Source organism: Eurosta solidaginis, chromosome 1, assembly GCF_040869045.1.
Source record: "Eurosta solidaginis isolate ZX-2024a chromosome 1, ASM4086904v1, whole genome shotgun sequence".
NCBI lineage: Eukaryota > Metazoa > Arthropoda > Insecta > Diptera > Tephritidae > Eurosta > Eurosta solidaginis.
In genome coordinates this window covers 73,814,399-73,841,783 of record NC_090319.1, presented here as the reverse complement: position 1 = coordinate 73,841,783, position 27,385 = coordinate 73,814,399, and the positions used below count along the sequence as shown (strand labels likewise).

General features: G+C 37.0%; 1 protein-coding gene across 2 annotated transcripts in view; it reads left to right on the top strand.

The window, feature by feature from the left end:
• The first annotated feature begins 238 nt into the window (after window positions 1–238).
• LOC137235079 (IDLSRF-like peptide) overlaps window positions 239–27,385 on the top strand; it is a 354,667-nt gene continuing 327,520 nt past the window's right edge. For both annotated transcript variants that reach the window (XM_067758292.1, XM_067758291.1), the window contains exon 1: window positions 239–349. The gene's annotated coding sequence lies outside the window, so the exon portion shown is untranslated. The remainder of the gene's footprint in view (window positions 350–27,385) is intronic.

Below are 27,385 nucleotides of genomic sequence, written 5' to 3'. Positions count from 1 at the left end.
AAACAACTTAGAGTACTAATAAATCTCATTCTTCTTTGTCACCATACAAAAAGAGCGTGGGCTAACAGTCCTTAATGCTCCACATGTACACATCTTGCCGCAGAGAGAAACAACTCAGAGAGTTGCCAGCATATCCAGTGTCCTCTCGCAGCTTTTTGAAAATATTCGTGCAACATTATGCCATAGCCAAACTTCGTGTAGGTACGAGCATTACATGCAGCAAATCCGTATACACAGTATCGAGTGTTGGTATATTTAAGGATGGCGGAAAGCTCGAATAGATTCAGTCGAGTTTTAAACTTACACTGAAGTGGAGTTACGATTGCGAGTTGTTGGCTCGTACTCAAACGTATAGTTGTTGCTTGTGTAGTGTAGTTTTTTTGCTAGTAAAAGAACAAAAAAAAAAAAAACTACATAAATATTTAATTTTAATTATCTAATCAAAATATTATTACAAATTAATGAAATTATATATGTATTATTGCGCATTGAAGAAGAAGAGGAGAAAGATATTGTGTTGGTGGCTGTTGTTGTTATTCGTGCATTAAAGTGTACAGCTATTACAATGGCAGTGTGTTTTATTTGTTTGCAGTAAAAAATGTGTTACAGTTACAAAATGCTTAGCGCTTCTTCTTCTCTTAAGTTGGTATAACAGTAACACTTCTTAAAGTGCTAAAAAAAAAGGAAAAACTAACGAAGGACAAAGTTTGTAAAAGTTTGAATGCAGGGTGTGTGAACGGACATTGAGTGCTTGGATTGCGTTAATAATTCAAAGAAGAATATAAGAAAGCAATTGATAACTGAAAAAAAAATTCAATTAAAAAGAAAATAAACTACGTTAAATGAAATGGGTTTTCGAAACTATTTTTTGTAAAAAATGAATATGAGGTGCTCTTTTTCCAGTCGGATAAATTTCGCAAAAATGGCACTTTTTTTCAAATTGTTGAAAACTCGATTAACAAATTCTTTGTTTTGATAAAATTTAGTTCTAAATTTAAATTTATGTTATCGTTTTGTCTCCTGGAACATACAGCCCGACCGATTTTAGACCCAGAAAAGAGAAAATACTTTTCTAAGGGCATTCCATACGTTGAATGTGTATCCGGTGTCAGAATTTTGAATCTCGAAAACCAGATATTTGTGCCTATAAGAGCCTGAAACACGCTGTTTTACTATAATCACTATGCTTTTTTCGTCACGAAAATTTCTTTTTTCTCACAAACTAACTTACAGAATGTAAAAGTGTAAATATTTTTCTTGAAAATGTAGTTTCATCCTCTAGAAAGCTCCCAATGCGATTTGAGCTATCGTTTTTAAATGGTAATCAAAATAAATAAATGTATGGCTCGATTACCTTCGAAGAGATTTAAGGCTGAGCTTTTCTTAAGCGGTGTTAGGTTGTCACTATTTCATCCATACAATTTTTTCAGCATTTTGAAGTCTACTTTTAGGCACGTTAAAAACTGAATAACTGCATATAGGCGGGCTCAGCAAACCCTGCGTATTCGACATCAAATTATATCAAACTACAAAAACAAATCGTTTAAGTTAAAAGAAATTACATCGATTACTCCATCTGCTACACAACTCCAAATCTTTTTACCAAAGTCTGCCTGAAAGTATGCTTCACTAGGGTGGTCCTTATACGGATGCAAAATAAAATTTTAGATTTTTTGTCAAGGCATCATCTCAATAGGTTATCTATACTGAGAAAATATTTCAGTATTTTTCTCAACTTTTTTTTAAAGAATATTTAAAGGTCGCTAACGAAGATTGATTACGGTACTGTTTACTATTTTGAATTTTCTAGTAATTTCCAACGATTTTTTGGTCCCAAAACAACTTTATTAATTTTTAAGGTTATCAGAAGACCTTTTGGAAAACCTACTTAACTTCCGTTTTTATGCTGTTTTATTATTATACTCAGCATGCTTTTGCACACAGAGTATATTAGTTTGGTAACATAACGGCTAGTTGTATAGGTATGTATAAAGGGATCGGGATAGATATTGACTTCCATATATCAAAATCATCAGTATCGAAAAGAAATTTGATTAAGCCATGTCCGTCCGTCCGTATGTCTGTTAACACGATAACTTGAGCAAATTTCTGCTCCAGATTCGGTACAAGAGCTTATCTGGACCCAAAATATTTCGGATGATAACCACGCCCTCTATTTATATATAACATGCTGGAAAAGACAAAAAAACTTGTTTATTTAGCAAATAATACACATAGAATGTTGAAATTTGATGCGTGGACTGATATTGACTCTTTATACAAATATTGAAACATTTTTGGAAATGGGTGTGGCACCGCCCACTTGTAATAAAATAAATTTTACAAATATTATTAATCATAAATCAAAAACCGTTAAACCTAACACAAAAAAAAATCAGCAGAGAGCTTTCTTTACTATAAGGGATGCTTCGAAGAAAAATTAACGAAATCGGGTTATGACCACGCCCACTTTTATACAGAAGATTTTTAAAGAGGTCGTGGACAAATAAAATAAGCTATATTATTGCAAAAGGGGTTTTTTATCAATTATATTTATTTTCCCAGGTGGAATTATAACAAGAAATAGGAAAAAAGCAAAATTTTGAAAATGGGCGTGTTACTGCTCATTTTATGACTAAAGCAATTTGCTATGTTTCGGGAGCCCTAACTCGAAGAAAATATACCGGATCGTGATAAGATTGCGTACACATATTTTCCTTATAGCAGGAAATATTTCTAGATGAGATGGGTTAAGGACCACGCCTTCTTTTATATAAAAGTAGTTTAAAAGGGTAGTAGACTAGAATAATAAACTATATCTTACCGAAAAGTCGTAAGGTAGCAAAGATATTTCACTTAGCAATTTTATTGTAACCGCAAATTGGAAGACATTTTTTTAATGGGAAAAGTAGAAAAGTAATTTATCTAAAATTAATTGTACAAGTGTAGCTCACGCTGAGTTGCTTAGAAGTCAATACTAAATTCCGTTTTCAAAAAAATATATTCAACCTTTAGTAACAATCCCGTATCATTCTGATGTTCATACTTGTGTCATCACACTTTATGCTAACCAATCTATACTGCGTTTCCGTCATCTATGTCACTTAGTCACACAACAAATCACAGATCTGTTGATTCGCAACGCTGTTTTTTTTACCTGCGACGAAAGCTGACATTACATTTATGATAAGCGTAGTCGTGATTATTTGTTCGAAGCGTAATAAGCTTTGACCACTCACATCGAATACGTAATTTTACGTTGTTCTTGTCTTTTCACTTCTTAAGGTGCTTTGGAAAATTTTGTATCAAATATTCCACAAATGAAGCTAAATCTAATTAATTTGAAAAAGATGGCTAAGACTTAATGAGCTAAAATACCTATGAAATGTCTTTGATTTAAAAGGTTGAAAATGTATTTTAAGCAGGAGCCCAAACTCTTATTGTTTTTAATATAAAATTTCTTCAGAAACAATTATTTTCGGACTTTTAATTTGTTTTGTCTGAAAAAAATAATTAAATGCGGACTATTATTTTTTAGGGAAGGATTAAAATTCCAGCCCTTTAATAACGGAACAGTTCATCCAAATGAGACGATTTTCAGAATCCTTGTTGTTTTAACCGAAAGGAGTGTATGTAATTTAAGAGCGATATTTCAATTGGATCAAACTTTATGGCAAAAAGCAGAAGCTCTCATGTATCACCTAAGGATTTCAGGCCAATAAGTCTCTCGTCGTTTCTTCTTAAGACGTTTGAGCGGTTTATTGACCTGTACCTACGGGAAAGGATACCTCGGGGGTTACTGTCGGCTTCACAGCATGCGTACTGCAAGGGCAGATCGGCGGAAACGGCTCTCCATTCGATTGTAAAGCAAATAGAGGAGTCCCTAGAACACAAAGAGTATGCTCTGGGTGCCTTTCTAGACATCGAGGGGGCTTTTAACAATGTCTTACCGGGGGCAATCGAAAGAGCTCTGGTGGGTTTAGGAGTCGAGGCGGCTCTGGTTGAATTTATTAACAAACTTCTATGCGGCAGAATTGTCGCAGCGGAGTGCGGAGGGGCCATAATTAAGAGGAAGGTGTGCAGGGGCACCCCACAAGGGGGTGTCCTATCTCCTCTGCTCTGGGTTGTGGTAGTCAATGAGCTTCTTGTGGAGCTGCAGACCAATGGTTGTCGGGTGGTTGCCTATGCAGATGACCTCGCTATCCTAGTCTGAGGCAAATTTCTGGGCAGCCTGCGCGATGTTCTGCAGAGCTACTTGGATACTGTGTCTAGGTGGGCTAAATCATGTGGATTGGCGGTCAACCCGGCAAAAACGGAATTGGTTCTTTTTGCAAGGAGATATAAGATGCCCGATGTGGAAGATCGGGCCAGGAAGGCCGCCGTTGCCTTGTACTGCGGAAGAGGGGATATCGGAAAGGAATGGGGACTCTCGTCAGGAGTAGTACACTGGCTTTATGAGATGGTGGTCAAGGCGGAAAGGTTGGCGGGGGTCTTTTGTCAAGAGCTAAATGTAAGCCGCAAGTTTAAGTTGGCTGATCACTGCAGTGTATTCCAAGCGGAAGTTGCTGCGATTAAGAATGCGGTGGATGGAATTCTATCCAGTGCTACTACGGTTAGGGAATTTAACATCTACTCTGAGAGCTAAGCAGCTATCAAGGCCTTGAGCCCAAATACAGTGCGATCGAGGGTGGTCTGGGGGGCCCTGACCTCGCTTGCGATTACATCGAATTATTTTACAATTAAGATTATCTGGGTCCCAGGCCATAGTGATATCCCGGGTAACTGTCAAGCGGATCTCTTAGCCCGCATCGGTACAACTGAACCGGATGAAGATGGCTGTAGGGATTTCGGGATTCCGCTGGCCACCTGTGCATTGCTCCTCCATAACTGGGCCTCGAGTCAGCTCAGCAAATGTTGGGTGGACACCACGTCTTGCAAGGTAGCAAGATCTTTCTGGCCAAAAGTGGATGGCAGGAGGTCTGCTGAAATAATTTGGTTCACTAACGCTCACCTATCAATGGTCATTGGGGTTTTGACAGGGCACTGTCGGATGGGTATCCATGCGGTACGTCTCAATATACTGGAAACTCCATCCTGCTGCAGCTGTATGAAGGACGATGAGGTGGAATCACCAAATCACTTTATGCTTGATTGCCCAGCTTTAGCCAGAACTAGGCGAAAGTACTTCGGTCGCGACTCACTTGGATCTCCCGAGGATTTACCCAAAGTTGAGATCAGTATCATTCGGAGTTTTATCGTTGCTACTCAACGATTCTCTAAGTAGCTAGATCTAAGTCACCGTTATTTTTGATGTATGTGGTGTCACAACGGACCTTCGTGTTGTCCAAGTGAGCTATCCTTATCAGGGCAGCTATCACCTAACCTAACCTAACCTAACCTTATGGCAAAAAGAGAGCTGCAAGTTTACTATGGAAAAGTATAAGATAATATTATGAGTTTTAGCTTTTCTATGACAAATTTCAGGTATTACTAACAAAAACTTTGCATTGACCATAACAGTTTCAAAGCTAGACATTTAGAAGAATCTACTGTGGATGGGTTTCGGGATCCGTCCGGAATCCCGTCGGGGTAGTTTCGGGAATTTTTCTGGAATATTTCGGGATAATTTTGGGACCCTTCCTGGATCATTTCTGGGTAGTTTTCGGGATCCGTCCGGGATCCCGTCGGGGTAATTTCGGGACTTTTTCTGGACTACGTCATGTTAATTTCGGGACTTTTACGGGATCATTTCTGGATGGTTGTCGGGATCCCTCCGGCATCCCGTCGGGTTCATTTCGGGACCTTTAGGGGACTATTTCGAGATCATTTTGGGACCTTCCGGGATAATTTCTGAATGGTTTTTTGAATCCATCCGGGATCTCGTCGGAGTTATTTCGGAACTTATTCGGAACTATTCCGGCATCATTTTGGGATTCTTTCGGTATCATTTGTGGATGGTTTTCGGGATCTCGTCAGAGTCATTTCGGGATTTTTCGGGATCATTTGGGGACCCTTCCGGCATAATTTCTCAGTAGGTTTCGGGATCCATCCGGCATCCCGTCGAGATAATTTCGGGAATTTTTCCGGACTATTTCGGGATCATTTTTCGACCCTTTCTGGATAATTTCTGGGTAGTTTTCGGAATCCGTCGGGGTAATTTCGGGACTTGTTCTGGCCTATGTCAGGGTCATTTCGGGACATCTACGGGATCAGTTCTGGATTGTTTTTGAGATCCGTCCGCCATCAAAAAATTTCATTTCATATGGATGAACCATTCCATAGTTACGGACCGGTTTTATATGTCCTTAAAGTACGAATTTAATTTGTATTTTGGAAAAAGTCCGAAAAATAAGAAGCGTTCACGGTTCGTCATGAAAACGATATGCGTATTCCTGGGAACCTGTTATTTTTCACCTGAGACAATTTTTCTTTTACCTGTTTTAATTTTTAAAATCTGTAAAACTATGTAAGTCAAGTTTTCGTGCCTATATTAAAGATAAATGAAAACATTCATGAACATGTCTAAACTAAGTTTGCGAACACAGATACACTTAAAAATTATAATTACTGGCTCTATTTTTATTTGCATATATATATATATATATATATATACATACATATGCACTTAAACCTCATATGTACTGCTTAGTGCATAGCTGTGTCTACACTTATTCAATTTTTGCGCATAAGGTTAGGTTAGGTTAGGGTGGCTGCCCGAGGGCACACTTAGGCCAGTAGTATTAGGCCCGTTGTGATACCACGAAAAACACTTTTACCTTTCCTCTTCGAACCATTTTGAGAACCTGATGAAAGCTACCAGGCCCTGATGTCATGCTCCACAATGTAGCTCAGATTATCAAGAAATGGAGCTCCCAGAAAGCGTTGCCGTGCTCCGCTTAGTGCTGGGCAATTGCAAATGAGGTGAACCACCGTTTCCTCCTCCTCATCCTCTGTAAAACTCCTACAGCAACGACGATAAGGCGCTCCTAACCTTTCTGCATGCCTACCTATGAGGCAATGACCCGTTAGTGCCCCCAAAAGTGTGGAAATTGTATCCCTTCTTAGGTTGTACACGTGACGGGATCTTTTAGAATCCCATTTAGGCCAGGTTTCTTTCGATGTTCGACACCCCGGTGTTTGTAGCCACCTTTCGTCGGCTTGACGGTAGATGTGCTCTTTTAGCATTAGCTTACATGTGGACAGGGGCATACCTAAGCGTTCTTGTCCAGGAAGAACCTGCCTGGTTGTACCCTGCCTAGCGAGTTCATCTGCAATGCAGTTTCCCTCGATATCCCTATGTCCAGGGATCCATGTGAGGTGTACACGGTTCTGTTGAGCCATCTCTTGAAGAGATCGGCGACAGTTTAGTGCTAGTTCAGAATTGAACGAGTGGGAGCCCAAAGATTTTATGGCAGCTTGGCTGTCGCTGAAGATAAAAAATTCTTTGCCGACATTGTATGTCCCTATCCTAGCTGCGGCTTCCATTATGGCTTCAGCTTCTGCCTGGAGTACACTGCAGTGGTCGGGTAGTCTGAACGAGAGCTGGAGGTCAAGGTCCCATGAGTATACTCCACCTCCAACTCTACCGTTTAGCTTGGAGCCGTCCGTGTATATGGAAATGCTGTTGCTCATAGCAAGGCACTTATCCGACTCCGTCCAGTCATTCCTGCTGGGTATTTTGCGCATAAAATTAGTACTAAAAATTTGTGTGTCCACTATTCCTCCATACACTACTACTACTCTGTGTAGATGTCGATAAGCATTTTCTTTGTCGCAAATGTAGATGTATATACATACATGTAAAACAAACACAGCTATTAACATCAAGTCATACAAATATTTATGTACTTAAGTACATATTTGATAGTTCAATATTTATCGATACAGTTATAAATAACGCAGTACGTTTTAAACGCCGTTCGAAGCTAATTTCTGAACAAATGAACAAATTCTCACAATTGGAAAGCCACTTCACTAAATCATTGCATATTTATTGGCATCGTGCCAAATTAAAATTTCAATACGCACGTACTTGTGTAATCAATTTTTGTTGATGATTATGAATTCTTTCTAAGCAATTTTTTTTGTGAATTTAAAATTTTGTAAATATCTACAGAATTGAAACATGGCTTTTACTATCGCCTCCGCCTACATGGAAAATAATACAGGAAAGCTCACACCTCAGTTTGGTCTTTCCACAATTTATGTGTTGTCATCCGTTATGGGTACAGGGGCAGAACGGTAAAGATTGCATTGAAGAACACTACTTAGACTTTTTTTCTCGCCTTGATCAGCTTACAGCTTAAAATTCTGTTAAGGAACAATATTAGGCATATATTTTAAAATTGTAATGTTAATTTTTTAGTCCATTTTTAGTCTATCATATCAGTTTTTTAAAATGAAATGAAGCATTTCCCATACCGCCGTCTCATTTTCGTTTTTTTTATTTGATACCCATATTGAGGAAACATATTAGAGCCCATATGGCCATAAATTGTGTCATGCTTGAGAAAACTAATCTTGCCCTTAGATATTTTAACATTTTGTATTTAAAAGCTATATTAAGCGTTCTGATGTCCGTTTGATCTACACAATCTTTTCACATAGTCGTTTTTTTATACCTTGGTGAAATGCAGAGCATACGTTTAGGGGCTGAAACTCGTTAATTACAAAAAAAGCTAACTGAAGACGGTTTTGGAGTTCAAAGCGTCATTAGAACGAAATATGGACCTTCTAGGACAGGATAAAAATTATGATATATCAACTTTAAACGCCGGATGAATGATAAGATAATATTAAAAAAAAAAAACAAGTAAAGGTGTCTAAGGTGGGGTGTAACCGAGCATTATATATTCAGCGTGAGCTTCAATTGTACATTTCATTTCAGATAAATTACTTTTCTACATAACACGTGGCACCGCCCGTTTAAAAGAAAAATGTCTCCCCATTTCCTCTTACAGTAAAACTTGATAAGTTAAATATCATTTATTCAAAACTATTTTTTGCTAAGTTATAGGTTATTATTCTAGTCTACCACCCTTTTAAACTTGTTTTACATCTAAGTTGCAGTGGTCTTTAACCGATGCCGTCCATTTTTACTAGATATATTTTATGCTATAAGGAAAATATGTGTACACAATTTCATTACGATATGTTAATTTTTCTTCGAGTTATGGCTCCTGAAACATAGAAAATTGCTTAGTCATGATCGACCGCCAAGCAGTTCACAACGCCCAGGATCACCATCGTCATTTTTCTACGTAAAGGTAACTTTATCCACTGTACATTTTCTTTTCACTTGAATTAAACCACATATTATAACGAGGAAAAATCCTCTTGTGTTTTGTTTATTTCATTTCGAGTGAACCACACCAATCCCGAGTTCGACCCGTGTGCGCCAGCCCATTTCCGGTTTCCGACGCACCCAGGCCGAACATTTACTAAAATTTTTTAGTAAGAAACTTTACTTTCGCCAAGTAAGTATTTTATATTCACCAGCCAAATACGAAAGTATTAATTTTAGGGGAACACAAATCAAACTTTATACTATTGCCTGTCGCATTAAATCCGCACAAGAAAAACACCGCCGTTGTCGATTACTACTGTGGGCGATGCCACACAAATTTTCAAAAATTTAAGTGTTTTCAAATTTAATGTTATAATTCAATTTGGAAAGTAAAATTCTATTGATACAAAGCTTTTTTTGCTAAGATATAGCTTATCTTATTCGTCCACGACCCTTTTAAAAATCTTTTCTATAAAAGTGGGCGTGGTCCTTAACTGATTTCGTAAATTTTTCTTCAAAGCATTCCTTATAATAAAGGCAACCTCTCTGCCGAATTTTATTACGATAGGTTTGACGATTTTTGATTTATGATTAATAATATTTGTAAAATTGATTTAACATAAGTGGGCGGTGCCACGCCCATTTTGAAAATTTTTTCCAAATTTTAATCAAGAGTCTTAATATCAGTCCACACGTCAAATTTCAACATTCTAGGTGTAATATTTACTAAATAATCAGGTTTTTTGTGTTTTCCGAAATGTTATATATATAAAAAGTGGGCATGGTTATCATCCGAGTTCGCTCATTTTCAATACCAATCTATTCTGGGTCCATATAAGCTCGCGTACCAAATTTGGTGAAGACATCTCAATATTTCCTCAAGTTATCGTTTTCACGGAGAGACGGACGGACAGACGGACATGGCCCAATCAAATTTTTTTTCGATACTGATGATTTTGGTATATGGAAGTCTATATCTGTCTCGATTCCTTTATACCTGTACAACCAACCGTTATCCAATCAAAGTTAATATACTCTGTGTGCAAAGCACGCTGAGTATAAAAAAATAAAATAGTTTGTTTCGAGACTCCCTCTCAAGATAATCTTAAAATTGAGAAGATACTTGTTGCAACATTTTTTTTTTTTCAATCGAGTCTATTATAATTATAATAAAAGTTGACCTTGATATGTCAAAACTGGGAGGATAGCTATTGGTTTAAGCGCATAGACAGACGGACATGGTTAGTTCGGCTCAGCTTGACGGCCTGCTACTTTTGATATGGGAGAATTTCTTTCTGTTTCTTCTGGTACATGAAAACATTCAACCATTTATGAAAAAAAATGTTATTTTTAACAAGTTCGGGTGGAACCGAACATTACATACTCAGCTACCAAATTGCAGCTTGCAAAACTTTTAAATTACCTTCTTTTAAAAGTGGGCGGTGCCACGCCCTTTGCCCAAAATTTTACTAATTTTCTATTCTGCGTCATAAGTTCAACCCACATCGCTGTATCCGTCTTTGGTAATGAATTATCGCACTTTTTCGTTTTTTTCGAAATTTTCGATATCGAAAAAGTGGGTGTGGTTATAGTCCGATTTCGTTCATTTTAAATAGCGATCTGAGATGAGTGCCCAGGAACTTACATACCAAATTTCATTAAGATACCTCAAAATTTACTAAAGTTATCGTGTTTTCGGACAGACGGACGAACAAAATTAATATACTCTGTGGCTCGGTTCAGCTCAGTATACAAATATGTTACGTATACGCCCCGGTACCCGAATTTGGGAGTGGTATTCACATATTTATACTCAGTTGAGCAGAGCTCACAGAGTATATTAAGTTCGATTGGATAACGGTTGGTTGTACATATATAAAGGAATCGAGATAGATATAGACTTCCATATATCAAAATAATCAGGATCCAGAAAAAATTTGATTGAGCCATGTCCGTCCGTCCGTCCGTCCGTCCGTTAACACGATAACTTGAGTAAATTTTGAGGTATCTTGATGAAATTTGGTATGTAGGTTTCTGAGCACTCATCTCAGATCGCTATTTAAAATGAACGATATCGGACTATAACCACGCCCACTTTTTCGATATCGAAAATTTCGAAAAACCAAAAAAATGCGATAATTCATTGCCAAAGGCGGTTAAAGCGATGAAACTTGGTAGATGGGTTGACGTTATGACGCAGAATAGAAAATTAGTAAGATTTTGGACAATGGGCGTGGCACCGCCCACTTTTACAAGAAGGTAATTTAAAAGTTTTGCAAGCTGTAATTTGGCAGTCGTTGAAGATATCATGATGAAATTTGGCAGGAACGTTACTACTATCACTTTATATGTGCTAAATAAAAATTAGCAAAATTGGATGAAGAACACGCCCACTTTTTAAAAAAATTTTTTTTTAAATTCAAATTTTAACAAAAAATTTAATATCTTTACTGTATATAAGTAAATTAAGTCAAAATTAAACTCCAGTAATGATATGATGCAAAAAAATATAAAAATAAAAGAAAATTTCAAAATGGGCGTGGCTCCGCCCATTTTCATTTAGTGTGTCTAGAATACTTTTAATGCCATAAGTCGAACAAAAATTTACCAATCCTTTTTAAATTTGGTAGGAGCATAGCTTCTATGACGTTAACTGTTCTCTGTGAAAACGGGCGAAATCGGTGGAAGCCACGCCCAGTTTTTATACACAGTCCTCCGTCTGTCCTTCCGCTCGGCCGTTAACACAATAACTTGAGCAAAAACCGATATATCTTTACTAAACTTAGCCCACGTACTTATCTGAACTCACTTTATCTTGGTATAAAAAATGGCCGAAATCCGACCATAACCACGCCCACTTTATCGATATCGAAAATTACGAAAAATTAAAAAAAAGCCATAATTCTATACCAAATACGTAAAAAGGGATGAAGCATGGTAACTGGACTGGTTTATTGACGCAAAATATAACTTTGGAAAAAACTTTGTAAAATGGGTGTGACACCTACCATATTAAGTAGAAGAAAATGAAAAAGTTCTACAAGGCGAAATCAACAGCCCTTGGAATCTTGGCAGGAATACTGTTAGTGTTATTGAATATATAAATAAATTAGCAGTACCCGACAGATGATTTTCTGGATCACCTGATCCACATTTAGTCGATATCGCGAGAACGCCTTCACATATACATCTAAGGGCCACTCGCTTTTAAAACCCTCATCAATACCTTTAATTTGATATCCATATCGTACAAACACATTCTAGAGTCAACCCTGGTCCACCCTAATGGCGATATCTCGAAAAGGCGTGCACCTATAGACCTAATGCCCACTCCCTCTTAAAATGCTCAGTAACACCTTTCGTTTGATACCCATATCGTAAAAACATTCCAGAGTCACCCCTGGCCCACCCTAATGGCGATATCTCGAAAAGGCGTCCACCTATGGACCTAATGCCCACTCCCTCTTAAAATGCTCAGTAACACCTTTCGTTTGATACCCATATCGTACAAACACATTCTAGAGTCACCCCTGGCCCACCCTAATGGCGACATTTCGAAAAGGCGTCCACCTATAGACCTAATGCCCACTCCCTCTTAAAACGCTCAGTAACACCTTTCATTTGATTCCCATATCGTACAACTAGAGACACCCCTGGTCCACCTTTATGGCGATATCTCGAAACGGCGTCCACCTAGGGAACTAAGGATCACTCCTTTTCAAAATACTCATTAACAGCTTTCATTTGATACCCATATCGTACAAACATATTGTAGAGTCACCCCTGGTCCACCTTTATGGGGATTTCTCGAAAAGGCGTTCACCTATAGAACTAAAGCCCATTCCCTTTTAAAATACTCATTATCACCTTTCATTTGATACCCATATCGTACAAACACATTCTAGAGTCAGCCCTGGTCCACCTTTATGGCGATATCCCTAAATGGCGTCCATCCATAGAATTATGGCCTACTCTCTCTTAAAATACTCTTTAATACCTTCCATTTGATACACATGTCATACAACCACATTCCAGGGTTACGCTAGGTTCATTTTCCTACATGGTGATTTTCCTTATTTTGTCTCCATAGCTCTCAACTGAGTATGTAATGTTCGGTTACACCCGAACTTAGCCTTCCTTACTTGTTTTTGCCTGGTTTTACATGAATTGGCTGATTCTTAATTAACCAACGGGCTTATCAGCGGTTTCTTTAGCGGATATACTGATTATTTTCCACAAAAAGAAAGGGTTTTTGTACATAACTCTGAAGGAAAAAAAGCTGGGTTAAGAATTCGGATTCTTTATCGTGTAAAGAATGGACTCGGTTTCAGTACCTCTAAATATTTGTTGCCATTAAAATGAACATAATTCAATATTGTGGAAATCGAATGTTTGTGAGGCGCTTATCCTGGTGTCGAAAGTTGACTGGCGTAATCGATACTTATGACAATAGTACTACGAAAAATACTTAACACTTGGGCGAAGTACTTGAGTGTGTATCTACTTGTACTTACTTTTATTTGAGCAAGACTAATAATGAAAGCATAAACATACCGTAGGTTTGACATATTATTTCTCTATTAGAGGAGCCGTCCGATATGTATACATACGTACACAAAATTAAATACTCAGCTGAGAGCTTCTATTATATAGTTCTTATTGATTTTGTACACTTTTATTAGGAATATTCCTCTTTATAAAGTAAAAAATTAAGTGTACCGAGGTTTTTCATTATAGATCAATTATTTTTTAAGTTATGGCCATCGAAAGGTAAAAGAATTATTGCTCAAAATAAAGAACGGTACAATGCCTATTTTCAAATACTTTTTATTTACTATTTTTTTTATTTATAAATACATTTTAAAAGGGAATTGAAATTGATATCAAGTAATTTTTTCGCAAAGATATGGCTCCGTATAGGGATCGCATACCTCTTTTTTAGTAAATTTTTCAAACTCTTTTCTCAAGACAAGGTTTATTGCCGAGCTTCAATGAAGTTTTTCATATAGATGCGTTCAACACAATCTTATGCATTAGGCCGGGTCGATTTGTGGGGAGGCAAAAAAATCGCCAATTGCTCTGTGAAAATCATATTCTAGGGATCAAAATAAGAAACTTTGCCACAGGAACCATACCTCTAAAACGAATTCTGATGTCCCCCCCTTTGGGTCGTAGGGGCAAATTTTGAAAAATCCCACTTTGAAATGCTTTAGTTTATTTAATGCTGAGTTTATTTTTCTCTTTAGAAATTTATTTATTCAGAACATATGTAAATGAAAAAATGAATTTAACTTAGTAATAGAAAAGAAATTAAAAAAAATTATTAGAAATTAGCGTTTTTACAACCCCCTTTTAAAACCAAGGCATCACTGTGATGCATTTGCATGTCGTAAACATAGTTGTGTGGGTTTTTTATTCAACCGTTTTAAAAAATGAAGGTATCACTGTAACACAATTGCAGATCGTAAAATTGCTTGTGTTGGTTTTTTTAAGCCACACAGCAGGTAGAATTGAAATTGCCCCTACCCAAAAGTTCGACCCAAAGGGGGGGATATCAGAATTCGTGTTAGAGGTATGGTTCCTTCGGCAAAGTTTCTTATTTTGATCCCTATAATACGATTTTCACAGAGGAATGAGCGATTTTTAAATCGACCCGCCCTATTATGCATGCAAGTAACATCGTCACAATCACGCAAGATGTTGCGTTTGTAAATATAAAAATACTTCAGACGTGACAACTGAAGTTTGTTTCGGCTTGCCCATTCATATACTGTTATAAACATTCTGATTATACAAAAAAAAAAAAAATATTTCCTAAGATATATTGTGCCCTGATCATTTGTTAAGTTGCAGTTTTTAATTGTGAAAAATTTTAGAGAAATACCTAAATGTGGCAAAAATAATTTCATTAGTCAAAGCAAATAACGAATTTCACTTCTTATGCTTTCCTTCAAACAAAGGTTGGAAGTTGGTTACTTTTTCATATCAAATGGTGCCAGTGTCACCCGATCTGCCGTTCTCTATTACAATACGTTCAAACCAGTCATCATTCATAAGATTGCGTTAAATGCATCTTTATAAAAACCTATTTATGTGACGTGGCTTTTATCTGTTAACCGAGTTTCGCGATAACCACTTAAATCGGAGATATCGGTGACTGTCAAATATTTTTCGGACTCCAATGTGAATACTTAAAAGAAATAGAAATGATAGCGTTAATATGTTAGAGAAGCCAGCCAATATGGGAATCCGAGCTCAAACAAGTTTTGCATTTTTAAGCTATTGCATAGATTTTATCGCGGGATATCGTAACGGATATTTGTCAAAAAAGGTTCGAAAAGGTTCGAAAAAGTTTCGGTGTTAGCAATAGGCCAAATACATAAAATTGGATCTCTATCATAAAGTTAAAGTTGATGTTAGAGTTAAAGTTAAAGTAAAAGTAAAAGTTAAAGTTAAAGTTTAAGATAAAACTTGAATTAATATCAAAGAAAACAAAATGTTGCATAAATATTATAAATGCATAAGTTGATAATATGCAATAGCTTTACCGCGGCAGTCCCCGAGTGCCACGCGTCCTTTTTTTTGTTAAAGAAACTTGAATATTTCTCAAAAAGAAATACAATTTTTTTTATTCCTTGAACCAAATTTGCCTTTTGTGTTGTTTATATGTATGTATGTAAACAAAAAATTATTTCCTATATTTTATTATTATAAAATTGTTTTTGCTATTGATATTAAAGAAAACTTACAAAGTTTACCAACGGCGATGGTTACTAGGACATTTCTCTGAATTTCACTTTCTTCATCGGCTAGCTTCTCGGGAACTGAGTATTGAACATGAAATTTCCAACATTCATGCTTCATACTAGTGTAAAGGCAGATGCCTTCAGCCACACAGCCTTTGGTCTTGAAGTATTACCTTTTTTGTTGCTATGCCTATATACACCATTACTTACTGTAACGATTTTACTGCAATTCCTCTTATTTGCAACCTTCTACTAGCGTTCGTATCGCTAAACTGTTGAATAAATAACTCCAATATTTAATAATGCAGTATGGCCTTTATTAAATATTTCACAATAACACTGATACTTCACAACCAATAGCTTGCTTAAATGAAACTGATTGTAGCGCCTCTACTGTTGCTGCCTTTTATACTCTGTGATTTCCTCGTTGCATCTTCTAGGCGCTTCCAGAATTAACTTAGTTACTGCTATATAATTATAACTTCAGATGCACGTGTATAGCTCTCATATGCGCGTGTATTTGTGAGCGACACTTCCACAATTATAATTGCATACTTTTGGGAGCATCTCAGAGAAGATATCTGCATGTGTTTGTGCGTTGCTTCTCCGCTGCGTGTACGTACATATGTGTAGACATAATGATTGAATAATTGATATGCATACAAGTCACTGCTTAGGATCGCTTAGAGATGACAGTACCCCTTAAAAAAATACCCCTTAGTGTTGCTAATATTCGTAACAATACATTAACCTGGGTCAATTTGTATAGACGAAAGTTAACCGATATCGTGTCATCGATTTTTCGATAGGATTTGGACTCAGGAAAAAAGTTCCGCTACCCATACCCAAAAAAATAATTTTCGAGCCTGCGAAAAAAAACAATGGCGAAAGTGTAAATTTTTCGACCAAAACACTTCCCAAAACCTTATCGAAAAATCGATGGCGCGATATCCGTTAATAAATCGACCCAGTCTAAGGTACATACTAGTTTACTATATGTTTTGTAATCCAAATTGTGTGGACTACTTATGGGCACGCTTCAAGAGTTTCGTATCATTAGACTTCTAGCAGTGCTTTATAAACAAGGCCTCCGCTATTCACTTTAATTTTGTTTTCAGAACGATATATCAGCGCCTCATTTCTATCCTGAGTAACATCCGAGAGCCAGAAAATTTGAAGGTTTGGTGGCTTTTTCCAAATATTTTTTCTACAGTAAACACATTAACATTTCAAGATAATTTAAAAATCTGTTGCTGTGTGGAATATCACCCTATCTCGGCTGCCGTTTCGAAAACGAACTCTGAAAACTTTTGAATAATACGCTTCCAGAATTTGGTTAAAGAACGCTTAAACTCAGAATTGGTTTCAAAAATGCCCTATTTGAGCTCAAATTCAATAGATTTTGATATAGAGTATGCGTTTTTGTAGCAAACTCTGAAAAAGGGTGTTTTTGAAAAGTATTTTCAGAGAAGAAGTTTTTCAACTGAAAGCCGATATAGGATGATGTTCCACTCAGCCGTCGAAACGACTCATGACGGGTATTATGACTGAACACTGCCTTCTGGCGTCACATGCCTTTAAATTAGGCTTGGTCAGTAATAGCAGATGTAGGAAGTGCGGGCTGGAGGAGGAAATGATCGAGCACGTTCTGTGCTTGCCTGCGCTTGCCAGGCTAAGACTACAGCTATTAGGAGTGATACAGCTGTTAGATCTAGAAGCAGCAAGTGGCTTAAATCCTAGGAAGCTTCCAGTATTTGCCAAGAGGACGGAATTATTTTATAACATACGTCCTGGTTTTTGATAGGGTGTTTCAGTTTGGTCATTAAAACAAACTTCTGGTAACACTACGGACTTATTCAGTCTATATGAGGTCCTCGTGGACCGGCCAGTTCAACCTAACCTAACCTAAACAGCAATCGAAATATTTTTATATCAACGCTATTGGTTATTATATGAAGTTAAGTAATTTCAATGGTAATATGAATGTTCCTTAAGAAATCTTCGGTTTAAAAGTATATCAAAAACGGCAGCCAGTTGTTTAAAAAACGAAACCCTTTTAAATAAATAAGTTAAATTCAAATTTGAACATAAAACAAACATACTTTACGTAGTTCTTTAATGATATTGAAGTGTTTAGTAATTTTGTTTTAATAACACAAGCTTCCAAATTTGGTTGTGAGAGACGTGTGCTGTGTAAGTCATACATTTCTCCTACTACCAATCTAGATAACTCAACATAAATAATTAATACCCCTTTCAAATAACACATTTCGCCTGGCATATGCGCCCAGAGATTTTGAGTCGTTGTAACTTGAACTTAACCGATTTAAGTGCTCCTTTGACGCACGCAAGTGAGTCAGCTAGAATATATTTTATTTGATGTTTTTCTATGCCCACATTTGAATTGCTGTCACTCAATTGCTGTGCGGCTGCCGGCTTTTGTTTGTTAAATGGTAGTACTTAGAATTTCGAATTTCCAACAGTAGCTTAGTTAGATAATCATACATAGACGACACATTCAGCACAGCTCACAACAGAACATGATTTCACCCTCAGTCGTATGCAAAAAAAAAAAAAAAAACAAAAAAAATTTGGGCACACAGTTTGGCATTAATGCTTTTGTGGTAGTGCCATCCGACTTCGCCAAAATCTAATTTTCTTTCTTTTTATTACCGTCATTATTACTTTTACTGCATTGTACATACAAATATTTTTTTCGCTTTTTATACCCAGCTGTACTTGTACACAGGGTATTATAATTTTGATTGGATAACGGTTGGTTGTACAGGTATAATCAAAATCATCGGTATCAAAAAAAAACTTGATTGAGCCATGTCCGTCCGTCCGTTCGTCTGTCCGTTAACACGATAACTTGAGTAAATATTGAGATATATTCGTCAAATTTGTTACACGAGCTTATCTGGATCCAGAATAGATTGGTATTGAAAATGAGCGAAACCGGATGACAACCACGCCCACTTTTTATATATTGTGACGAATATTAGCAACACTAAGGGATACTATCATCTCTAAGCCGATACTAAACAGTGACTTTTATGTACATAAACTAATCAATCAATATGTCTACTCATATGTACATGCCAGCAGCGGAGAGATGCTCACAAAAGTATGCAATCATCAGAAAAGTATTTCTCACACATACACATGCATATATCTGAGAAGCTCACAAAAGTAGGCAATCATTTGTGCAAGTATCACAAGTATATACACGCGCATATGAGAAGCTATAAACGCGCATCTGTAGTTTATAGCTGGTGAGTTTATAGCTGGTAAACAAATAGTAAATTCTAGAAGAAGAAATCCCTAGAAGTATGCGAACGAGACATCATAGAGTATAAAAGGAGTTAAAGCTGAGTAAGTAGTAATCAGTTTGATTTAAGCACGGTATCAGTTGCGAAGTATAAGTGTTATTGTGAGTATTTTCAAAGTAGCCTAATAAAGACCATTTTGTACTATTGAATATTGGAGTTATTTATTCAACAACTTAGCGATACGGACGTTAAGTTAGGTTAGTTCCTTACAATATATAACATTTTGTAAAACACAAAAATTTGATTATTTAGTAAAAATACACCTAGAATGTTGAAATGTGACGTGTGGACTGATATTGATAAAAATTTGAAAAATTTTGTTTAAATGGGTGTGGCACCGCCCACTTGTGATAAAATCAATTTTACAAATATTATTAATCATAAATCAAAAATCGTTAAACCTATCGTAACAAAATTCGGCAAAGAAGTTGCGTTTACTATAAGAAATGCTTTGAAGAAAAATTAACGAAATCGGTTAAGGACCACGCCCACTTTTATATAAAAGATTTTAAAATGTATAATGTATTTATTTATTACGGCTTTCCTAAGCCCAACTTAAATCTATTTTACATGTTTATAATTGTCTTCTGGACTATCCAATCTAGAATAGTTACATCTATGTCCTACCTTGGAGTACTATGGATGGGAGACTTCCAGATCATGCGAACAAAGCGTTGTGCTTGTGTAGTATGTAGGCATTTTACGCATGTTAGTAAAGCGCGAAGGCAACATCTGCACGGCGATGCACTGAGTTAATCGAGTGATGCGCTTCAGTATGTGCTTCGGCAACCTTTTTTGTATGCGTACAAGAGCTTGGAAGTCTTGGCGCTACATAGCAGTATAGTTTCGCTGCACTTTTATCGGTGCTATGGAAGTCCTGCTGTCCAGCACTAAATTGGTAGTGTTCTGCAATAATTGTACAATTTTTGTTTAAATTTATTGGAATGACATGATTTAATATTATTCGGTAGTTCATTATGGGATTTAAGACCTTTATAATACAGATTACATTTGTCTGCTTCAGTTTTATAAGCCGGCAGATTAAAATCATTTTTATTACGAGTATTTACAGAATGCATATCTTTTACACATTTTATATTAGTCCTCAAATACGCAGGCAAAGTTCCTTCTATTATGTTTTTAATAAATTTTATGGTATAATAAAAAAATTGCTGTCTAATGCTAAGCCAATTAAGAGAGCATAGCATGTCTCTGATAGGTGTGTCATACCGTTTTTTGAGAATGAATCTCATAGCGCGGTTCTGTTGCTTTTGTAGCTTGTATATCTGACTATCTTGCAAGATGAAAAATATAGTTGGGCAATAAATAAAATGAGGTTCGATTATAGATCTGTAGACGATGATTTTATACCTTCTATTTAAATATTTGCAGGTTCGTTGTGTAAAATATAACTTTTTCGCTATTTTTCCTACCGTATAATCCACGTGCTCGTTGAAATTCAGCTTATCATCTATTTTTATTCCCAAGTATTTTATGGTGCTGACTTTTTCAATTAGTTCGTTTTTTATATTTAAGTTTTGTAGCTCACTGTTTTGAAAATTGCGTCTAGATATAACCATACATTTCGTTTTATTGACATTCACTTTTAGTCTGTTTACGCATAACCAACCATATACGCTGTTAAGATCTTCTTGCAGCTTAGCATATATTTCAGTAATATTGTTCCCACTTATTATCAGCAATGTATCATCAGAAAACAATTTTATTTCACAGTGCTTAATGGAGCTAGTTATATCATTAATATATATATTGAACAGTATGGGTGCCAGCACAGACCCTTGAGGTAGACCAACAGGTACCTCCCTTTTATCCGATACGGACGTTCCAATCACTGTTCTTTGGTATCTGTTAATTAGGAAGTCTTGAAACCATTTTAGTTCTATACCAGAAACGCCAATGCAAGAAAGCTTTTTCAGCATTAAGTTTCGGTCGATCGTCTCGAATGCACGCTTTAAATCCAAAAACACAGCTAATATGTGTTTTTTCCTGCTTAATTCTTCTTTCCAGTCTCTGAAGTGGATACTTTCTGAAACTTAAAAACATTAGGGCCATTTTGCTCATCTATAGTACCTTCATTACTAAAAGAAGTAGGAATATTCATTCATTCAATATAATCTCCAGTATACTATCAATGAAATAGTCATTCAAAGACTGCGCTATTTCATTTTCCTCTGTGTAGAGTTGGTCGTTTATTTTAATTTTTTTAATACAATTATTTTCTTTAGCCATGCTTATGGAATTTTTCAAGTTTTTCCACATGACCTTACTATCACCAGCACTATGGTTGATTTTGTTTTCCATGTACTTGTACATGGATGAATAAAATAAGCTCTATCTTTGCAAAAAGGTGCTTTATATCAATGGTATTTCATTTCCCAAGTGGATTTATAACAGTAAATAGGAAAACCTTTTCATAGACCGGGTCACACATGTATTATTGCGAATCCTTGTAACACTATTAAGCACACAAAACAAACAACAACAGCATTTCAAGTGTACAGCTGGGTATGTAATGTTGGGTTTCACCCGAACTTAGACTTCCTTACATGTTTTTGCTGCGCTTGTAGGCGTGCGTATTCAAGGATTTTCAATATCTGCATAGTAAGAGGCGTTGTTTATGTTGTAGCTTTTTGTTGCTCGTCCTTGAATTGTTGGTGTCCGCTTTGCTTACTTCAATTATAACAGGCATTCCATGGAAAATGTCATATTTTTGATGATTTTCGAGTTAATCTTCTTATGGCCTAGCCACAATGAAGTTGTTCATATAAATACGTTCAACACAATCTTATGCAGTCTAGTAACATCGCCAGAATTACGCAAGATGGTGCATTTGTAAATATTAAAGAACTTCAGATTTAGCAATTGTAGTTTATTTCGCCCTGCCGAATCACACACAAACTTTTGCGAAGCACTGTTAAAAAAAATTCTCACTATACAAGAAAAATACTTGCTAACATAATTTCACTCGCAAAGTATGAAAGCAGCCTTAGCTGCCAAAGATCATTCAGGCAAGACATTTGTTAAGCGTGCTGATGTAGCATTGACAGCGTCAGCAGCTGAAACCTTCGAAAACCGCAAAGATACTCACTTTCTGTATGGCTCCGGAAAGGCAGCACAAACAACAGAAACAATACAGCAGAAAGCAATTTATGGGCTAATAAGGATCTTTCTGGCAGGTGATGTTATTGTCTGGGGAAAAATGGCCTTTTGCCATGTAAATCATCAGAGATTGATGGTATTTTCTCTTTTATGCAGCAGAAGTCTCAAACAATTTTTGGTTAAAGAACTAAGAAGAATATTTTCTGCATGCATTCGTTATAGCCACATTCCATTCTTGTGAAAGAAACAAGAGTGTTGTTTAAAGCAGAGTCGGGATGATCTTCGATCAAGAAAGTCTTTTATCTTGTGTGCTAAAACACTTTAGAAATTGCTTGTAATTCCTCATTCTGCGGCACAACATTCGTACCAGATAGGAAAATCCATAGAATCGAACAGTGCGAAAGTACATAAAGCATACAAAATACTTTGGTCGCGTTTCTTGATACGGAAAGTGATTTCAACAACGTAAGAGCTGACGTGATATAATCAGCTCTCGCTAAGGCAGAGATGGAAGAACCAATAAGGAATCGGATCTCGTATCTTTTCCTTAACCGCGAGGTATCAGCTGAGCTGGGGGAGCGAGAATTAGTAGGCAGATATGTAGATACACATCACAAGGTGGGGTGCTCTCAACTTTCATGGCTCATTATTATAAACGATATCCTAGCCAAAATCCTTGTAAATCTAGTGAAGATTTGGCGTACGCTAACCATGTGGAGATCCTGATTTCATTTGGGTCCACTCCCTTCAGTGCTACATGAAATCATGGAATGAACTTTGGCAAATCTAAGCAGATATGCACAAGGATGTGGCCTTAGACTAAATCCAGAGAAGACGTATAAAATTCTCTTCATGAATTCAATTATCAAGGCTAAACGGTCGGAAATTAACCCTGTCAAGTAGTACCAAGTATCTGGGAGAAACAGTCGATTTTATACACAAATGGAAATCGTGCATCGAGGGTTGGTGTAGAAGGCCTGCATTGCTTTCTACGCCTGTGAGGCGATGTTCGGTAAGTATCAGACCAAAGATGGGGTTAAGGTTGTATAAGGCAGTAGTGCAACCAGTGCTTACGTATGGTTCTATATTGTGGTGGGAAGTTCTTAGTAAGAACTTAAATTTTACCAGCCTACAGAAAGTTCAGGGTACTGTGTGCGTTGGTGTCACTGACCCCATATTAAACCTGCTGCTGATAGACCTGTACATATTAGGGACGTCGGCACAACCTGCACTGAGACTCAGGTAATCTTCGTGCTGGAAGAATACTAAGAAAAGTCATAGCAATATTCATAATTTACTATCGCAGAGAACTCTGAGCTCCCAAATAGATTATTATCACCAAAAACTACAAATTGAAGGTGGTATTTATTTACACTATCATTCTAAGTAGGAATACTACGGCATACTAATCTACTCCGATGTCTTCAAAATGGACTCAGGGTGTAGCAGGAATCTATTCGCAATTCTCTAAAAATTTCTACATGATTAAAACTGCCCTCATACTGTAGTGTAATTCAAGCAGAAGTCCTCGCGGTTTACAGGCCTGCAAATCACTCGAGGTCCAGAAAAAAGCTGGCAAAGAACCGATTTCTTCTAATAGCCCACCAGCTCAAAGCTAGTAGAAATGGGCAAGCACCTTATTGCTGCGTTAACTGATACTCAAAAAACATCCATTATCTGGATTCCGAAACAAAGGGAGGGGCTCAGCGGAAGGAGTGAGTGAATATGCAGCATAGGAATATTTCTGGAGGTAGCCAAGGGATAAGTTCGAAATTTTTACACGAACAAATCTCAGCAAAAGTGGAAGATCATCACGCGCTGTGCAATTTCAATAGCTATATGGCCAAACCACAACGAAAGGCAGACAAGAAGTTAACTGAAAAGATCCAGGGCCGCCACTCATAAACTTGAAGCGGTCTGCACCGCACGTTTCCAGAAAAGATGGCTATTGTGGCGAATATTAGCAGTTCTGTACATCACTATGCTGCTAGTAAATAAACGCACAACAACAGCAAAGTCAGGAACCACACATTCATGTAAACAGCGTAGCTAAAAGCGAAGATAATATCTCACATTATACATACATGTAGTCTGCAGCTAAGAGTGGAAATTATTAGAGAGCGAGAGTATAAAAGCAGCGCAAGCTGATGAACAATCAGCCAGTTTGAGTATTGTAATTGTGAAGTACTCCTACTAAGGTAGATTTTTAAATAAAGGAGATATTTCTTTACTGAATACTTGAGGTATTCATTCTACAGTTCAGCGATTCGAACTATAAGGGAAGCAATGTAAGGCACGATAACCTCCGAAGAGATATTGTGCGCGTTCCAATTTCCGTCGTGCTCCTTTTTCCTACAAATTGTCGGAACGGGACCTACATGTTTTATGCCAACTTTGAACGGCAGCTGGAAAGCAGATGAATTTTCGCTGAGAAGCTTTTCATGGCTCGGAGTGTTTGCCGACACTGCCGAGGGTCGACCCCGGCTTGATAAGCGCAATATAAAGCTTTATAGCTTCAAAGCTTGCGCAACCCAATTGTCCACCTCACCTACGCGAGAGGAATCCTGCTACAAATATGAATGTATCATACACATATTTAGCAGGCGGTTCTCTTGCGACCACCAGTTACTCATGGAACTAGGGGGTGGGGAGGGCGGTATGGCCTAGAAGGTTTAATATCGTCATATAAATCGTTCCCTAGATGGTCGGGCTAGTACCCTAATGGTGCTTTGTTGCCGGAACGTACCGGATCTATATCCGGCAAAGGACCATCAACATCGATAACACTCCCCAAAGCCGTATCGGATCTATATCCAGCAAAGGACCATCAACATCGATAACACTCCCCAAAGCCTTCGGGGAGTGTCTTTATCGTAAAACAACAGCAACAACTACAGGGTCGGGCCCGCTTAGAAAAACTTGTTTCTAATTCAATAGACTTTTTTCTAAATTTTCGATATTACTTTGTCTGGGAATCGAACCTACGATCTTCGGAGTGGTTGGCGGATCACGCTACCACCACCCCACAGCGACCGCCTGTGGAAGGCTACATAGAATATTTTGCGAATTTAGTCAATTTCAACTGTTGCTATGCGAATTAACTGCGGCGGCATTGTTTCTTGGATTGCTCACCTGATTTGGTAATTCATTTGAATTTCAAAATTTGGTTGTGGTTTACTTATTTTACTTACTTTACTTACTTACTTCACATAGTTTACATTTTATGGTTTATATCGTTTTGTTATTCTAATTTTGATTGCATCACCACAGCTGGTTTGTCGCATTGTATTTTAGGGGGATGCATTCTCATTTGTTTTGTTGGTACTATCCATTTATCTTCGTAAAGATACATCATACGACCATCCTTGTCTTAGTGTTTACCTTTATTGTATTGTAAATATTTTCTTGATTAAATATTTTATATGATAATCTTGAGCTTTTCTAATTTATGGCTTTTTATATTCTTCGGAAGCGTAGCTTTTCTTTGAAATTCACCCGCACATGCTACCGTACTTTGTTATTCCCAAAAATTGAGATTAAAATCAGCTGTCAGGTTATTTGTGCCAGGGTTTATGGCCTTAATGTGAAATTCGTTTTTAATATTCATGGCAAGGCAATTAAATGGCATTAAATTTTTTTAATTGATAGCTTACCTCAGTTCCATGAAAGTTGCGCATAAATTTTTAGATCAAATGTGTCAGGAGAAAATACACTGAGCTACACATATTTTCAAAAACTTTTGATTCTGAATAAAGCCGTTCTTTGTATCTGTCCAGACAAGAGAAATGAGAAATTTTCTCAGTTTGATGAAAAACATTCATATCTCTCTGCAGGGGGATTTAAGGGATTGATGAGCGCAATACAAAGTTTTATAGCTTTAGAGCTTCCGCAATCCAATTGTCAACCTCACCTACGCGAGGAAAATCCTGTTACAAATATGAATGTATCATACACACATTTAGCAGGCGACTTTCTGGCGACCACAAGTTCTTAACGGAAGTAGGTGTTTGGGGTTCGGGATGGCTTAAAAGGTTTAATGTGGTCATATAAATCGTTGCCGTGATGGTCGGGATAGTACCTTAATGGTGCTGGCTACCACGTTTTTACAAACTCTGTCGGCTTTCCAGTGCCTACTCAAACAGAAACACACCTGAAAAATTCTGTCAAATCCCAGCGAAGCCCAGGGGTAGACTGATGTAGTCTCTTCACCTGGAAGTCTTTTCAGGATACCGCTAGTGAGAAACGTGGAAAGAAACAGGGAAGAAATCATGTGAAGAGGAAGACGACAAAAAAAATAATTTAAAAAATTTGAAGTTAAGCGGTTTTATTGAAAACAATACTTACATTAAGTAATAATAGTACTAAAACTTAGAAAATAATTAGGTAGGTCCTAGGTATTAGTCATCACACTCCTCATCAATCTAGAGCGTTGATCAGAAAAATAAATAAAAGTTTTGGACGTGTCAAATTTCTATTAATAGTCATAAGTAAGACCAACTGAACCTTAATCAGGTTATGTTACGCCTCACATTTTTTTTTTTCAAGTTTTTAGTCTTTATTTAATTTCTATTATTTCTCATTCTATTAAGCTAATTTAGTGACTCATTATAAGAACTCTTTCCTGACAATTTGTTACAATCTAAGTACTCAATACATACTCCTTCCGTAGAGGCGCCACGTATGCTTGTCCCTCCTCACTTCTACCGGACTGTATGTAATATTTGTTCCAAATATGAGGCAAATCGGACCACAACTACGATTTTTTTGAATATCTCGATCCTTTCCGCCCCTAGCGGGATTTTTTTCACAAAGCGAGATCTATTTCTGTATGTAATATGTGTTCCAAATATGAATCAAATCGGACCACAAATACGATTCTTTTGAACATGTCCTACTTGCTC